The following is a 17,171-nucleotide window of genomic DNA, read 5'->3' as shown; positions in this document are numbered from 1 at the left end:
CACCTTGTATCCATATTCCTAGGGGCAATTTTTGCAGCTCTGCAAATAAAGCGCTTTAAGGCATCCTGCAAAGTGATTGTACTAAACAAATGTAGTAAATAATCCTGAAATTGCAATGCACCTCATTTACACTTGAATGGAATTACTTAAATGTGGGATGTCGCTGGTATAAGTGGCTCCAAGTAGCTGCTCGGTTTTGTGTTCACTAATACAGGCAGCTTTATCACTTGCTTGTATAAAAAGCCTGACGCTGAAAAGGATTCGAATCTCACTTGACTCTGCTGTTCTAGGGGTGATTGAAGTTAGGGACCAAAATAAAGCTGGTCCAATACTCAAAAGGTGCTGAACCACTTCATTCTCTCTATGAGTAACAAGAAGATGCAGCTGCCTGGCACATCTGAAAATCAAGTATTTTTTCAGGTTCCTAAAAATGGATTTAGAAGCCTAACTTAAGTAATAGATGGTCACACAAAGTACATTTTTGGCAATGAACTGAGCAGGGAGGCAGATGTACTCTGATGTTTGTTCAAAGCTACCTGTAGGCCCTTCATGGGGTACTGCAAAACAGAAAAGGTCTTTGTTAAAATGGTGAATTCACAGAGTTATGAAAATTCATCAGGGAATTTGGGGACCGTCAGTACACAAAATAATTTTGTTTCTTGCAAACAGAGATCACAGGGAAGAGCCCCCAGGTTCTGGTCATGGTTTTGCTTCTCCAGAATGTAACAGTTGCTTCTTACAAACACCCTTTGGCATCCTGGCTTGCTTGTCAGAGTCATCTTACCAGTGTACAGACAGAACATGGCTACTACCATCTGTAGTTTAGGTAAAGAAACCAGGTTGAATTTGGCCTCCTGTACCATGACCTGGATGCAGAATCTAAAATACCCTTGCTGCAGTTTACTCTGTCTGTAAAGGCATAGCAATTTCTCAGTACTTGATTTTTTTTTTTCCTAATTCCTGGGTTTTTTTCAGTAGATGAAGGTACAGTAATACAGTACCCTAAAATGTCCCTCTCATGGGCAATTCAATGAGTGTCTCAGAAGGCACTGCATGTCTTTGCATATGAGCTGTGGGAGTACCATGTTTGCCAGAAACAAGGTGAGCTAGCTGTCAAGCTGTCTTCACCATCTAGAGAGGTGTTGGATCTGGCAGTGCAGTGGCAAAACCTTCTGCTGTCTCGGTGATGTCCACCCCATTCCCTGCTCCTGCCAGAGGCTTGCCTCAGGCTGGGACTGTTCCATATGCATTAAGGCAATAGCACTGAGTCCTCCAAAAATTAAGTTTACTAGAGACCATTTATGTTTAAACAGAGAAGAACAGTGACTCCTGCTTGCAGCTACTTGTCAGGCAGCCCTGTGAACTTGTGTTAGATTTATTGCACTTATATCTACGAGCAAGTCCTATGCACCAGTGACAGCAGCATTTATGTGCCATTTGCACAGCAGTGAAGTATGAGACAACATGACACTTCAATTAGCATTCTGCTCATGGATAGGTAAGGACAGATGCTGTAGAGTGTAGTAAACCCTTCCTGCATCTGCTGTGTTGTAGGATGCCGTGTGTGGTGTTGTGATATGGCTGAAGGACCTGAGAAGTCATACCAGATAAATTTGGTTAATAGCAGGCTTAGCCCACTATTTCTTTGGGTGTGTGTCGTGTTAGACAGTATTTCCAGAGGGAGACCAGCAAGCTTGGAGCCAGTGGGTGTAGAGATGGACTTTGGGGATGATGCTGATTTTGGGGAAAAGATCCCCTGGGGATTGTACAAGTCATCATGCACTTAAGAGATCACTGCTATTGCCTGTGCATTCCTGAAGAACAGAGCAGAAGTGCTCCTGGTCATGCAGGTGAACAGGTTCTGGAGCACCTACTGCCAGTGTGTTGACATGAGTAAGTTATTCTGTGGGGCTGACGTTGACTTATTACCTTGTATTATGGTGAAAGTCTTCTTGCTTCAGTGTTTCCAGAGGGAGTTCATACCTCCCTTGCTTTTTGTCCTTATTATGTCCGTTTTTGAAATTCATGCCCACTTGTGTGTTTGGGTTTAGACAGGGTAGAATGTCCTCAGATCGTAGTTAGATGGCAAGGAATAAATACACACAAAGTTGCACACACAGCTTCATTTTAATTTAAAAAAAAAAAAGAGTTCGGAAGATCTGAGAGTAAAATTTAGCACAGAATGTTTAGATTAAAAAAAATAAAATATTCTTTGCTTGACTTGCCTTTGAGCATTTTGTTAAAAGTACTAAAAGAACTCTTTTAATGAAGCATAAAAATTGATTGTTTCTTGCCAGGAGGGATTGTCTTCAATCTTCAGATACTAAAGACTTCATGAGAACCACAAGAAGAATATCTTCTTGAATCATTTACATTTTTCCTCTTTTGCAGGCTTATGTAACCATGCAGAAAATCTAATAATAAGTGTGCTATTAGTATCCAGTGTGGCACCTTCTGGAAAGTGAGGTGTCATGTTATTACAAATAATGGTGCAGAAATGTTGTAAATGTGGAGAGCTTCCGTATGTGGCTTATTTGAGTAACTTTATCAAAAAAGATCTTGGGCTAATTGAATCACTCTTTGCCTCTGATTTACTATTCTATTTTATTGTTTGAGGGAGGAAGAGCTTGGCTGCTTGCTTTTGTTTCTGTGAAGTCTGGCATGCTATTAATGGTGTTGGAAGGAATAGGCTAGTAGCAGTATTGAGAAACCAGGTGTCTTGTGGTCTCTTTTTTTTACATATATGCCTACCCCTTCTTTGTTCACCCACTCACACACTCTGGAGGTTTAAACCTGACCTACAAGGATCCTTTTCAGTTCTGATCTCATGTCTCTTGAGCAGGGATTGTCAGCCCTGACAAACACTCTCAGAGGGAAGGCTACCAGGCTGATGTGCTTGTTTGCACAACCTTACTGCTGGTGAGTTCAAACTCAGCTTCACAGTTCTCACTAATGGGACTGTAGGCTTTGCTTGAGTATGGGCAGGCTACTCAGCAGCAGGAAGTAACCTGCAGGGTCTTTTCTTCTATTGCCATTGACTGTCTTTTCTATTGCAAGCAACTCTTTTCTTTAGTTGTTGTTTTTTGGGGTGGGTTTTTTTGTTTGTTTGGTTTTGTCTTGGGGTTTTTTTTATTATTTATTTTATTTTTGTTTTTCCAGGGTAGGGGGCTATTCTTGTCACCCTTACACTCTGCCATCAGCAATATATACACCCAGAGCCTCACCCCCTTTTGCAGCAATCACAGAGTGATGGCTTTATAGGCATTTCCCTACCTGCTGGCATCTCTTCACCTGGGTTTGTGCAAATTGCACACTTAGTTGTTTCTCCAGTGAATATTTTGAGTATAAGTCCCTTCGTCTGTGATTGTTAGCATGTGCCCTGAAGACACAATGAAAAACTACAGTAAAGAAAAGCATGATGCTACTTTTGTGTAAATTGCCTCTCTAACCTGACCCTTGAAAGAAAGGGGAGCATAAGGATGTTGTTGATGGCATATCCCTGCTCCTGGAGTGCCAGTGTGCTTTTCCTACAAAAAATTATGCAAAACGTTGCCCTAGTCACCAAAATAAGCTCCTGAAACCTCTAGGTATGTCAAATGTCAGTGCCCATGGGTGCTTATCTTCAGACCCTCTGTTGTTCACTCAGGGATGGAGTCCCTTGTGACTATCCATCCTGAGTTTGCTCAGCAGCGCTGCCTGGCACAGCTCAGTGTCTGCCACCCCCTCATGGCTGCAGCCTCCATGCAGAGATGCTGTAGGGGCATGGGCCATGCCATTCCCCCTGCTTGCATCTTGCCAGTGGAAGAGGCAACACCTTGAGAGCCCTGCTGTGGTCATCCCACAGCCTGTTTCACTGTCAGCTCAAGAAGCTGATAGTCCCAGGCTTAACAACACATTTAGATGTGAGTGTGGCCCAAGGAACAAGGGATGTAACTACAAGCTTACCAATATTGCCCCACAGCAATTCGGAGTAACCAGTGCTTTGGATGTGCAGGCTTTGCAAGGTGGTGATTGATAAGGGATGATTTGGGATAGGAGGTAACCCAACTGTTGCCATCAATGACTTTCACAAGCAAAAAGTCACTGAAAAAAAGGGTAACTCCCCCACCCCAAAGCACACAATAAAAAGCTGGGTTGTTCACTCTAATCTAGCATGTAACAGCTAAGGAAGACAGTGCATTTTTCAAAAGCATTCACTTCCCTGCATCAGCATAAGAATTCCAGCTTGGGATATTGAATGTATCTGTTATTGTAACAGCTGATAGAGTTAAGTTATATGTAAAAGATTGTGCACAGTGTGACTCTCCAGGGTTGTTTTACTGTCATTTCCTCTTGTGTATTATCTTAGACAATTTAGTGCTTTGTGGTAGGGACCTAATCCTGCAAGTTACTGAGCACCATGAAATCCCATTAAAGGCAGTGCATTCAGCTCCTTGACGAATTGTAACTTTATTTGATGCAGGTTGTGGTGGTACTGTGGCAATAGGAATAAAGCTATTTTTAAAGGTCGTGGTGTTGTAAGCTTTTATAAAGCTGTACTCACATAATGGATCTTTCTTAAATCTGTACTTCTCTCTGCTAATCCTGGAGACTTATTTCTTCCCCCTTTGGTGTTTTTGCTTTGATTTTTTCTTTTTCCTTAGTAATGTGTTTTCTTTTATGGCTTCTCCTAGTTCCTTAGCTTTGCAGACCTTCTCCTACTTGGGTGGGTCTTTTTATGTCTTTGTTAGCTGGGAATTGTTTTCCAGCAGTGGTAACTATAGGACTCCTGAGGTCTCTGCCACTTGAAATGCTCATTCAGAACCATATTGGATAATTTCCTGGCCCATTTCCCTTCTGTTTCACTTCTAAACAGGCGATAAATTTGTTTACAGAAGCTGGGGCGGTTCATGCCAGCCTGAAGGAGGGCTGAGCTGAGTGACCACGAAGCTCTATGCTCACACTAATGCAGAAAGAAGCTATTAAAGTCTTCAGATCTAGGGCCCGGTCCACTCTTGAACCCTTCTTGGGAAAGCTTGGATTTTTCTGTTTGGGAGCCATTTAGCATAAGGTATTTGTACTATTATCATATGTTTCATTTCACTTTGTTTTCATGAGAAGCATTGCAACTTTACCTCAAAACTATCCTTCAGGAGTCATTTGGAGGCTTCTCCAAGGCACTTCTCTGAGAAGGAAGCTGATTGTGAAAGCTAGGCAACGGAAATTGTTCTGCTGAACTGGCAAAGCCATTTTCTGGTGTCCAGTCTTTGTAAAACTGTTGTTTTAGGGAAACCTCTAGGGACAGCAGTGTGGTCCCTTCCTGTAGTTGTTAGGTCTTTATATTGCAGATGCGTGGCTGTGCATGTGTTTGTGCTGTGGAGAGGTGAGTGGCAGGGCACTTCTGCAAGGGAAGACCCAGCCCCTCGAATGCTGGAGGGAAAATGTTACGCTCCATCATATTTCTTCTGTGCTTGGGTTTTGTCCTTTCTGCTCCATGGTTAGGCTTTATTGGCAAGAAGAGCATGAGGTCAAGACTGTGCTGTTTATTTTGCTTCTCAGCTAACTGAAAAATTCTGCCTTGCCTCTCTGCAGCCTGCCAGGGACCAAACTTAATGGTCAGTGTTTTAATTTAAGTGACACCAGCCATTAGGCGAGCGGCGTAAAGGGTATGGTCGGTCAGCCCTTCCTTCCAGGGGTTTGCTGTACATCCTAGGCTATTGACCCCTTGCTACACATGGCTGGCCAGTGGCCAAAGGGGAGCTCTGTGCCAGGAGACTCAGACTTTGCTGTGCATCCACGCCCATTGTGGGAGAGGTGCTGCTCTGCGGTGGTGTGGGGATTCTGTGTTGTGTTTTCTGAGCATATGAAGGCCTGTCCATGTGGCTCTGGGAAAGGCTGGGGGCACTGATTTAGGCTCAAGGCTGCTTTTCTGAAAACAGGAGTACAAGAACTTTGATAGTACATTAGAAACATGTGTTCTTTGATAGTACATTAGAGGCATGTGACAAAGCTTTTGTCTTTTAACCCAGTTGTGTTTCTGTGTTGAGAAGATGGCGTGAGACTTGCCATGTGATGGTGCGATGAGCGACACTGCACTCCGGGAGCTCACGATCGCCACTTGGAAGCTGTGGGGAGGAGCAGCAGGCTCCTTCCCTTCATGGCTTTCACAAATAAGAGCTTTTTTGGTACTTGGTGATCATCACATTCCCTCTCCCGTGACAGGGAAGAAGGCTGCTCCCCTTTCAGCCTCTCCCACTCGTAAGCTGTTTATTCACATTAAGTGGTGAGGAGGCTGGATCAGCCATACTTCTCTGGTGTCCTTAGTTAACACAAGGCTCTGACAATTGTATCTCTGATTATTCCCTCACCATTCCTACCTTTTAAAAATATTTTTCTTTAATTGCTGCTTTGTCGGCTCTATAATACTGTACTGGGATCCAAAGGTGCATTTTAAATAAGGAAATTGAGGCTGCAGGGGACTGAGCTGATCATTATGAGTCTGAGAATGGGACCTGTGATGCATGTTTTCAGAGGCTTCTGTGGACAGTTGAATTAAATGAATGCTTTTGTGATAAACTTTTCTTTCAAACTAATCAATTGTGTGAAAGCAGGGAGTAAGCTGTAGCAAGCTGAATGGTGAGAAAGACACAGCTGCTGCCTCTTTCCATTGCAATGCCACTAATGTGCACTTAAAGACCATATCCCGGTCCAAGTGTTTCTAGATTCTCTGCTTTGTTTCATTGCCCTTGCTGAAAGGTGGCTCAGAAAAGAGGCCAATAGGCAGAAGGCATCAGGAAAATGGAGCAGGGAAGCAATTCTGTGCAGCTGTCCCAACACCTGTGCTGTCCCTGCAAATTACACTCTGGATCTTCTTGTGGGAAGCAGGAACAGCTATGGCTGTGAAGCAGCATGCTGCTGGGTGCCACACAGAGTCAAATGGTGACTCTGGGGCTTGTAGACCGCACTGCCTCTGTGCACCAGGCTGAGGAGGCTGGGCAGGCTGCCTGCTGGTAGAGAAGCAGGGAGCCCTGCTCCAACAACAAGTTCCTGCCTTGTTTGCTCTAATAGTTATTTTTCCAAAGACCTGTAAAAGTTAAATTCCCTTTTGGTTTTGCTTGATCGTTATCTGTGCTTTAGAAAATAAAAAATTGTTTTAATACCACCTCAGGTGAGGAGCAGCTTGAGCTCTGCCCTCCCAGACCCTCCTTGGCCTGTATAGCCACAGTGAGAGGGACAGCATTAGGCAATTGCAGCTCCACGCAGCAGGATGGGTAGGTACATCCATAGATTTGCTGTCTGCTGGGCTTTGGGAGGTGAGTTTTGGATAGTAAATAGGTGAGAGGGACGCAAATCTGGAAGAAGTCTGGTGCAGTAGAAGATAGCAGAGGTTTTCCCTGATCTGCATAGACTTCAGGTGCAGTGAGCTTTAGATTACTCACTGACCATCAGCAGCAGTGTGAGCCCAAGGGGAAGGGACCTGGCTAGGGTACACAAAAGGTGAGGTGGTCTGAGAGTGTGAAGGTGGTCTCATCAGCCAAGGACCAATTGGCTGCACAAAGACCAAATTTCACTGACTCCTTGCATGAGGACCAAAAGTATTGGCGCTGCCTCACTGGTGGGAGGATATGGTCAAGGCTGATTCTTGCCTTGTTCTCTTGAAGTGCTACGAACTATCCCTTTGCAAAGGGAGGGGGAACAATGAGCAGGGGTGTGGGAATGCTTTCTTCACCAATGCACTTTGCAGGAAAAAAACGTTATCCGTGTGTGAGGTCTGGATTCCCCAGCGGCTGCAAAGGATGTCATGGGTGGTAACACTTCCTACATCTATTCTCTGTTGCTAATGGCCATAGTTCCATCATGCACAGGCATGACCCCTCTGGGGCAATAAAAAGCTAGTCTTCTCTCCCTTTAGCTGTTAGCAGTGGGATTTTTAAAGATTTTTTGTTTGCTTTATCATTGTTTTCTCCATGAATTTAGGGAATGCAGGCTTTCTCTAGTCTCTGTACACTTGGTGTGTGGGGTGCATATGTATGTTTTCTGGTTATCTCTCTCTTGCATCAGTAATTTAGAGCAGGCATGGGTTTGTGACATAGCTATGTGAATTCAAGGGGAAAAAATAGTGCTACTTGCCTTGTGTTTTCCATTTGCATTCTGCACTGCTTAGCCAAGACTTCTTTACCTTCTATAGCTCTTCCAGCCATGAGGAAAAGGTTCCAGGAACATAGTTTCTTCTATCTGTACATAAAACTGGGAAGCCCTGAGATAAATGAGCATAGAGTATTCTACATCCATCATCGCTCCCCTTTTCCCACTTGGTATGGCTTGGAAGTGGCAGCTGTGGTCAGATTAAAAGATGAAAGGTTTTGTGCCTTGTGCATGAACCTGATTTCTGTCCATGGGTTCATAATCTTTGCTGCTTTTTTCTTGCTACAGAAATTGGCTTTATTTTTCTGCTATGTGTGGATCCAGAACTATCCAGAGGAAAAATACAGTTGTTGGGACATGTCACCCCACAGCTGTTAGCTCTGCAAGATATGCCTTTGCTACTCATCACTCGATGATGAGTAGAGGGAGTGCTTGACGGTACTTTTCTTCTTCTCTTCATCTCAGTTCCCAGGAAATCAATTTGAATTGCTATTTTGAATTCTTAAATCTGAAACAATCAACAGTTCCTGCCTTATATTGAATAGTGAGGGGAGTGAGCATCTTGTCTGTGTGGTAATGGGGGAGGTGATCAACAGAGGGACTACTTCAGCCAGGCAGTCTGGAGGCAGCACAATTAATTTATTTTCTTCCTTGATCTGTGAACCCTCTTGGTCATCAGAGCATTGAGACCTTCAGCTGCACAGTGTGCTGGGTCTGTCCTTGAACACCCCCTGTGACCGCCTGACCCCCAGGGCTTCACTCCTCCCTTATCCTAAGTGCCTGTGGCCCTGCACCTTGGCTGTCCCCAGAAACAGCTCTGTAGCTTCAAAAGGTGATGACTGCAAACCTGGGATCTCTGTAATTTATGCTCCCCACGCAAACAAACATGCATATGCTGTTCGCACTCCTGGTGTATTAATAGTGGCAGAGCAACATGTGTTTTCCACAAGAGCAAGACACCTGTTGAGGTTGTTCAGGGTCACAGAGCACTGCAGTGATGCTTTACTGCTTTCTGCAGACTCCAGTATGTGTTGAGAAGAGAGGGAATGGTTTTCATTAGGCCAAAAGGGGCTACCAAAGGGAAATTATCCACACATGCAGACATGGCAAGTCCTCTCACTGGAATAATGTGTGCAGCCCAAGAAGGAGGGCAGATCAAGGAGCTGAGGTTGTTACCTGTTTTAGTCTAAATCTGGCAGTTGTGATAAGGTAAATGAAAAGTTTCCTAGCAACTGAGGTCAGCATTTGTCCTGTGGTATGTACAGCACTCCCCTGCAAGGTGCTGCACTGATAAATATATTTTGTCCCACAGGTGCCTGATCTGCAAGTCTGAAGCCACTGTTGCAGTCACTCTCATTTTATAGGCTAGAAATGGATTTTTAATTAAAGTTCCTCTGCTATTGTTTAAAAATGATCAGATCCTCAGTCACCAGCCAAGTAACTCAAGGGCACAAAGGCTGCCCTTGTCTGCATCACATGAGACAACATGAACCAAACTTTGCCTGATATTAAGAGGCACTGAAAGCAACCCTTAGCACATCTAAGCAGTTTGCATGTCCTCCTTCAGTGGCCTTTGGGCCTCATAGTATCCTTTGTATCTCAGATGATCTTAGATGCAGGTTGCACATACATGATCCTTCATGGATTCCCTTTTTGCAGAGCAGTCTAGAGCCCTTAGAGAAACACATGTGGGCTAACCTTGCATAAAAGAAGAGAAGCAACGTCCCATGTGTTTAACCTGGGCACCTTAGCAGTAGTTGTAACCCGGAAAGCCATTTCTCTCTGAAGCACATCAGCTGGGAAGGAGCCTCATACATGCCCCCTGGATCTGATTCATCACCTAAGGGGATCAGAGCACTTGTGAGGGGCTAGATAGAAAAGGGATGTCAGGATATGCAGCCAACTTCTTCCTACAAGACAGCAATATTTGGACATCTGTCTATTTAGGATACTGGGCCAGAAAAGATGTGAAGAAACTGAGAGGAATGCATAGAGTTTTGGAGAATTTTACTCAGGAATTTATGGTGATCCTTTTGGCAGTGCCATCAATGACACCCTGGTCCTTGCAGAGGTGCACAAAGGGAAAGACATGGCCAGTGGAGGGCAGGCAACAGGCTGAAGGAGTGGAAATTTTCTCCAGGATCTATGAATTTCCTGGGAGACTCAAGCTTTCACTTATAGGGGGCTTCAGCTGAAGGGCTGAGAACTCTCAGGTCCCTAAACAGGCTCTCTTAGGCTTTTTGTTTGGTTGGTTTGGTTTGTCTGTTTTTCTTAATTTTGTTTTAGTGGGAGGGACAAGATTTGACCTACAGAAATTCCATTGTTTTAAGGCAATAGTCTAAGCCTTGCAGAAAGTTTTGATGATAGTGTATAGCAATTTATAAATGCAGATAATCTTTTAGTTTTCCACAGACTGAATTATACTAATGAAAACTTTACTGCTAAAAAAAAAGGGGGAACTAACCAGGTAAACCCAAGAAAAAGAATTAAGAAACTAGATTAAGAGAATTACATTGTCATTCCCATTCTTAACTCCTGTGCCCATTAGAATGTGCACAGAATACATCCTTTATATCCCAAAATGTTCAGCCTGGAGTAACTTTGAAAGGATAGCTGTGGGTACCAATATATGCCCTGTATTCCTCATTGTGTTTTCCATTGTGGCAATCCCTGCTGGTGTTTTCTATTTCCAAGTTTTATCAATCTGAGCAGGTCTGTTCCTGAGGCTCTGCTGAAAGTCAAAAGGGTGAAAGAACGTTATGTCTACGGAAGTGTCAGAAGAATTTCCAACGTGCTGTGGATCGTTAATTTGGCTTCAAAGACGTGTTTTATACTTTGGAATTTTACAAAGCAGCTACATGGAGGCTTTTTTGCTGTGGGCAAGGCATGTTCCCCACCAGGTACCCTTGTAAAGCATTCTCCCCACTAACGGGATTGCAGTCGAATAGTTTCTTGCCTTTATCCTCCTGTTTTATCTCTGTTCTCCCCAAGAATCCCTCTTTGTCCTTTGGTTACTCTTTGGGGTGACATAAGGACAGTGAACCTGAAGTGGGAGATGAAAGAAAAGCAGTGTTAAAACAAACTAAAGCTGGAATGATTTGCCAGGACTGGAAAGATAACCCATGCGATTGGGGTAATTTCACAAACATCAGGGGACAAGGTTCAGGAGTAAAATCTGTTGTTACTGAATCTGAAAGACAGCACTGCCCTGAAAGTATTGAGTCAATCAGAAACTGCTAGAGTTTTCTACTGAGTGAGTTTTCAGTGACATCATCACCAGCATTAGTATGAGAAAACAGAATATCAGAAATTATTTTTCAGTTTTAGGTGTTAAAAATACCTCATTTTCCTGTTAAAGTCAGTTGAATAATGACACAGAATGATGTGCAAGGGAACACTTCCTTTAAAAGATGACTTTTGATGATGGATGAAAATTAACCCTGTTACTTTGCATGAAGGTGTGTTTTTGGGGTTTTTTGGGGGTTTTTGTGGTTTGGTGGCTCTTTTTTTTTTTTTTTCCCCCTGGACGGGTTATGCCAGAGCACTGAAAAGCTTGCAAGAACATTAAATAGAATAGTGATGAGGGTAATGACTGAAATGGAAGCAGCTTCCAGCTGTCCACACACCAACTCCTTCCTATCCCCTCTGCCTGTTTTGCTGGTGTTTCAAAGAGGATACATACTTTTTCCTCAACACAACAGTTTTCAGTGTGATCTTTTAATGCAGCTTGCTGCCAGTGCCAGTTTGCAGCATCTCCGGAAGAACTCAAAGTATTTGTTCCCATCTGTGAAGTGAAAGTTATAAAAAGAGTTCTTACTATGCTGGGCCACAATGAGGTTAAGCCATTAAAATTTGGAATAGATTTTTTGTGATTTAAAGATATGTATACATGTTGTTGCCCTGTGAGCAAATGAAGAGTTGGAAACAGGATTTGAGAGTCCACAGTCTAACTAACCACTGAGTCATTCCTTCCCAGGAGAAATTATTTCAAGTGCAGGGATTAAATGAAAGAAAAATGGACACATGTGTGACAAGACAAAAATCAATAGCAAATACCAGAAAATAAAGCAAAAATTATTCCCTAGAGATACCAAGGTTCTGTAAACATTTTTGTTCAGTTCTGCCCTTTCTCTGGAAGGGTTGGTTTTCTCTGAAAACCCAATCTGCAGTACTGCATCATATGATGTAGTTAAGGAAAGTAAGTATTTGTTGTGTATGTTTATTCACTTTAAAAAACCCAACAACAATGACCAAAAAAAGCGACCAAACAAAAAAAAACCCACAAACAAAAAAACCCCAACAAAAACCAAAATGTACTCTTTCCAGCAAGTTTACAACATGCACCAGTCACAACCTCTCTGGCTTCCCAGGAAATAGGTCTGTCACTTTGTTGCTGTAGTAATGCACAGTGTGCCTTAGTTGTGCTGCTGCTTGGATTAAGTTGCTTGGCTGCCCAGAGATTGGTTAACAAGTTCATTGGAGTGAACTCACTGCAGAGCACTGGATTCACAGTCTCTGCCCATTTAAATGCTATTTTTGCCCCTCTCCATCCCCCCGCCATCAGATAGCTGTGGCTTGGCACAGCAGCAACCACGTTTGGAGTCTCAGTGGTCCGGTTCATCAGAGAATGTAAACCTGCCTTCCCAAAAAAGTTACTTAATGTTCTCAGTGATTGGACTTCAAGCAGACTGGTTTCTCATGATTTCACATTAATAGACACTAGACTGGAATTTTAGGTGCATACCTAGAGAAACAGTGGCTTTGATTGCTACTCAAATGAGCTAAAGTCACTCGGTCAGCAGTTTTGTGCACAGAAATACCCAGTGACTGGATCTGTATTAAAAACATTGTGTTTTGGTGCTGGCAAAGGTATCTACTAGGGAAAAAAAAATCATTGCTAGATAAGGAAACTATGTAAAAATTAAAGTTGAGTGTTTATACTTCTAAGGGCTACTATTTACTTTTATAGATTTGTTTATATGAGTTTTGAGGACAACTGCATTTTTATCATATGAATCTACCCAACTCCTAACAAACTCCCCTAGAAAAATTCCTAAGAGTTTTGCTTAGGGCTGTAAAAAAAAGAAATAATAATTTTTAGAAAAGACAGGGTGGAGCAGTTTAAGAAGTGGTGTGGCTGTGCAAGGTTTTGTTTACTTTTCCACCAAAGATTAAGTAGTGGTAAATTATGCCATATATAGGGAACAAACATAACCAGTGCTATGAAACAGGATATAACCATGTTTTGAACAGTTTTAAAGATGCACAGAAGTTACTGTCCCCTACTTGTGCTATTAACACACAGACTTTCTTCCTCATCCAGTTGTTTCCCACACATAAATTGAAGTTACTCTCTGTAAGGTACCATATTCCATGCAGTTTTCTTTTGGAGAGTGGACTTCGATCTGTTATATTATCCCTAGGACCAACATTAGTGGCATCCTGATCATAAGATACAGAGATGTCGTTTATATGTAGAAGTGCTACCCTTTCCTGGAACACCGTGTTTGTTGGCCTGGCAGCTGGTAATGTTTTGATGGTGTGTTAGAAAAGCTTTTTTTGGGGAGGTAAAACCTCCCAGGGTATCATCAGATGACTTCCATAGAAATATTGGTGGCAGTAGCCAGATGGCATGTGTCAAAATCCTGAACCTGACAAATTTCACAGAGGTTTTACCTTTCCTTCCTCTGGGGGCAGGATTTTGTAGGCAGGATTTAGTAGGATTTCCAAATCCCAGGAAGCTGTGCAGCCCTAGGGAGGATAGGAGCTTGGTTATGGAAGGTGACTGACTGCAACTTCTGGTTGGTTTCCCAGTGTGTCTGCTCTTAACTGCAAACCAGGGAGAACTGAAAAAAGGGTTTGAAATTGGGTCTCTGTCCCACTGCTCACAAGTGCAATGTGTTCAGTAGCAAAAGGCAAATGATTCCACAAAAATGACAGATGTAAAAAAAAAGGTAGTAAGCAGGAATGAGTGCCTTCCCCTCAGCAGCAGTTGCATCTCTACATTACACACTGCAGCCCCATAGTGGTCGTGCTGGGATCTTAAGTGGTGCTGAAGCAGCTGCCACTCATGTGAGCAATGCAACTCAACAGTCAGGAGCAGAAACTGTACAGGTCAATGAAGTCTGTTTTTCTGTTGCTCTACACTGTTTATGGGTGCCTAGTTGCATTATTATTATTGCTTTCATAGTTTTTGCCTTTCTATGAGGTACCAGGTGTTGCCCACTGCCAGCAGCCTGGGAAACCAGTGAGGTATTGTTGTGGGAGCACTTCATGAAATGACCAAGAAATGGGTTCACTTTGTTTTGCTAGAGGTGTTGTGCAGAATGACTGCCAGATCATTCCACCAAATGCTTATGGTCTGAATGGATAGAACAAGAAAAGGAAACCAAAACTAATGCAACATAAGGCTGCAGGGAAAATGCACTAAGTTCATAAACTTGTGACCCTGCATCTCCTTCCAGCTTCAAAGAAAGCTCTTAGTAGAATTGGTAAAAAAGTTCCATGTCTCAGTAGTTCGTAATTTGAAATCAAAAAATGGAAATAGATACATAAGAGGTACTAAGGATTTCTTCTTCATTGCATGTATTCATATACCTTCATTCATTTCCTATTGCATCTCTTCGTGGTTTAAAATTTAGACCAAAAAATTTGTGCTACTAGCTCATCTGTGCAGCAAGTATTTAGTCTTGTTTCTGCCATTGCTGAAGAACTGAGTTCATCTCTGCAAAGACATTTTGGGAAAAAAGTGGTTGGTCAATGGTATGTAACTACAGTAACTACAGTGAGCTCACGATAATCTAAAAAGAAATACCATTGGGAATCCAAATAGATTGTCTAAATAAAACGTAGGTAGAATTGGCAGGAAAGGATTAAATTGTTTAATCTGATTGTATTGTTTCTAAGCTGTTGCTATCCTAACTCATGGGAGAGAGGGAAGCATAAATGTGAAGGCATTGTGCACAGCCAGCTGTGGTGACAGGACTTCATTAAAGTGTGGAGGCCCATAGCAAGGCTTTTTTTTTTGTAGATCAGACTTTGATCTTGGCTGGCCTGGAAGAAGACACATCCCTGGAAGAGGATAGTGAGACTTCTGCAGCTCCCACACAGTCAGGCTTTCTGAAGACCTAGAGGGCTTTTAACACAGCAAAATAAATGACCTTTACCCTAAGGGGCTGCTTTGAAAATCTTATGGTGAATGTGTTCAGCCCATTAAAATGGCCAGGTGGCTGGGAGTAAGGCATCTTTTCTGGTATTAATTGGATGAGGAAGTGTGTCTGTAGATGGTAACCATAATTTTTAATCATAGTGGTTTACCCTTCCAGTTCCCAGTGGCACACATCCAGGGTCTGATGTCTGGGAAACACAGTTGTAGCCAAGGACTCCTCTTCAGCACATTGGGAAGGCTGGCTCTTTGCTGTGCTCTCAGTTCTCCAGAGTGATCAGTGTGTGTTTAACACAGTGATGCAAGTGAGGAGAGGACTTGGGGAAGGTGGTGCTGGAAGGATGCTGAGTATCAGCATTGCTTGGAGATAGGAGATTGTTCTCACATGGGGTGATGAGCTAGGTTAATATCCTGGTGCTGTGCTTAGGTCACTTAGGCTTCAGGCCCTGGGCAGGAAGGCCAGCTTCAGCTAGAGGTCATTGTACTTGGCTGCAGTTACATCTTTGTGATGTTAAAAGCAGTCCAGGAAAGCATTGGAGTAACATCTGGTCAGGAGGGGACGATGGAGGGACTGGCCTGGACCTCCTCTGGCTCTGGGACGCAGGAGTGAGGTCCCCGAATGCTTATCAGCATCCACCACTTGCACATGAAAGAAGGAAGCGAGGAGTGATTCAGTTTGCATCCGGGCCCTGCAATGGCCTGTGCTGCTGCCTGATCTGCCTTCTTCCCGGTTCCTGCTTCCCCACTCTGCCTACAATAGTCATTCCTCTCTGCTGGGGAGACACCCAGTCTGCATTTTGTTCCGCAAAGTGCTTAGTCTGGCCCGGGAAGTGGGGCACATTTAATGGGAACCAACCTGCACACACAGCCCCCAGCAGCCTTTTCCTGCCTGCCTGCCTGGCAGGCACGAAGAAGAGTCACTGCTGGGGTGTGGACAAGGCCACAGAAACTGTCAGCAGGGGACAAAGTTGTGCTCACCTCTGCAGGCCAGTGGGCAGCCGGGGATCAGGGCAATGCTGGGGAAGGGAGCGCTCCCGTTTCACCACGTGTGCGTGGTGGGGCTGTGAGCAAGGACCGCCGGCTCCATCTCGCCAGCTGGCTCGCTCAGCAATTTTTGCAGGAAGTGTGAAGAGAACACATTTTATGGGAGATATTTATCATTATCCTGTACTGCTTAAATATAGTCTGTGTAGCAGGTTAGAGCTTGTTAGGCTTTTATCTTCTCAAGTTGGAGGGTGATGAATTAATCTATGAGTGTTGCAGCCTCGAGTGAATTATAGAAAGTCATCCCCAATGAGTAAAGATAAATGACATTTGGAAATTAACCCATTAGATAGTCTCTTCCAATAAAGTGCTTACTGAATTATTAAATTGTAAATGAAGATGCTTCACGTCTCATTTGAAAGTCAGAAAGACACTTATTTGTAATTCCACTACTGGTTTTCTTTTTTTTTCCCTCTCAGAGGTTTCATTTCTCCTGAAAGGTTTGGGGCTGACAGCCCCAGAGGACAAAGTCTCCATTAATCCATGGAGCCAGCACAGCAGCTACAATGCAAGCTGTGCTGCCTTGTTAATGTGCTGCAGCCTCTGCCAGGAAAGGAGCAGTCCCAAGGGACAGGGTGTTGGTTTACACTTTGCAGTATCCAGCCTCCAAAAAAAGAAGAGTTGTTCAGCTCTTTATTGACCTGCACCTGCGTTAGTTTAACTGAATATGACTGTTTGTGTAGCTGGATTTAAGGTGACCTGCTGGGCAACACAAACCTACTGTAAACTCTTCAGACAAGTGTAGGTCCTCTAGATTCAGCCTGACCCAGGAGCTTGAAGCTGAGCCTTGCTCAGGCGTTATAAAAATGAGCAGCAATAATACTGAGATGCACATTTG

General features: G+C 43.5%; 1 protein-coding gene across 22 annotated transcripts in view; it reads left to right on the top strand.

Annotated features, from left to right (window-relative positions):
- Window positions 1-17,171, top strand: part of ATXN1 (ataxin 1) — a 371,677-nt gene that overhangs the window by 319,139 nt on the left and 35,367 nt on the right. The gene's annotated exons all lie outside the window — the stretch shown is intronic.

The sequence above is a fragment of the Agelaius phoeniceus genome, chromosome 1, assembly GCF_051311805.1.
Source record: "Agelaius phoeniceus isolate bAgePho1 chromosome 1, bAgePho1.hap1, whole genome shotgun sequence".
Lineage (NCBI taxonomy): Eukaryota > Metazoa > Chordata > Aves > Passeriformes > Icteridae > Agelaius > Agelaius phoeniceus.
Note: the sequence above shows the minus strand (reverse complement) of the source record. Positions and strands in the feature narration are given on the sequence as shown.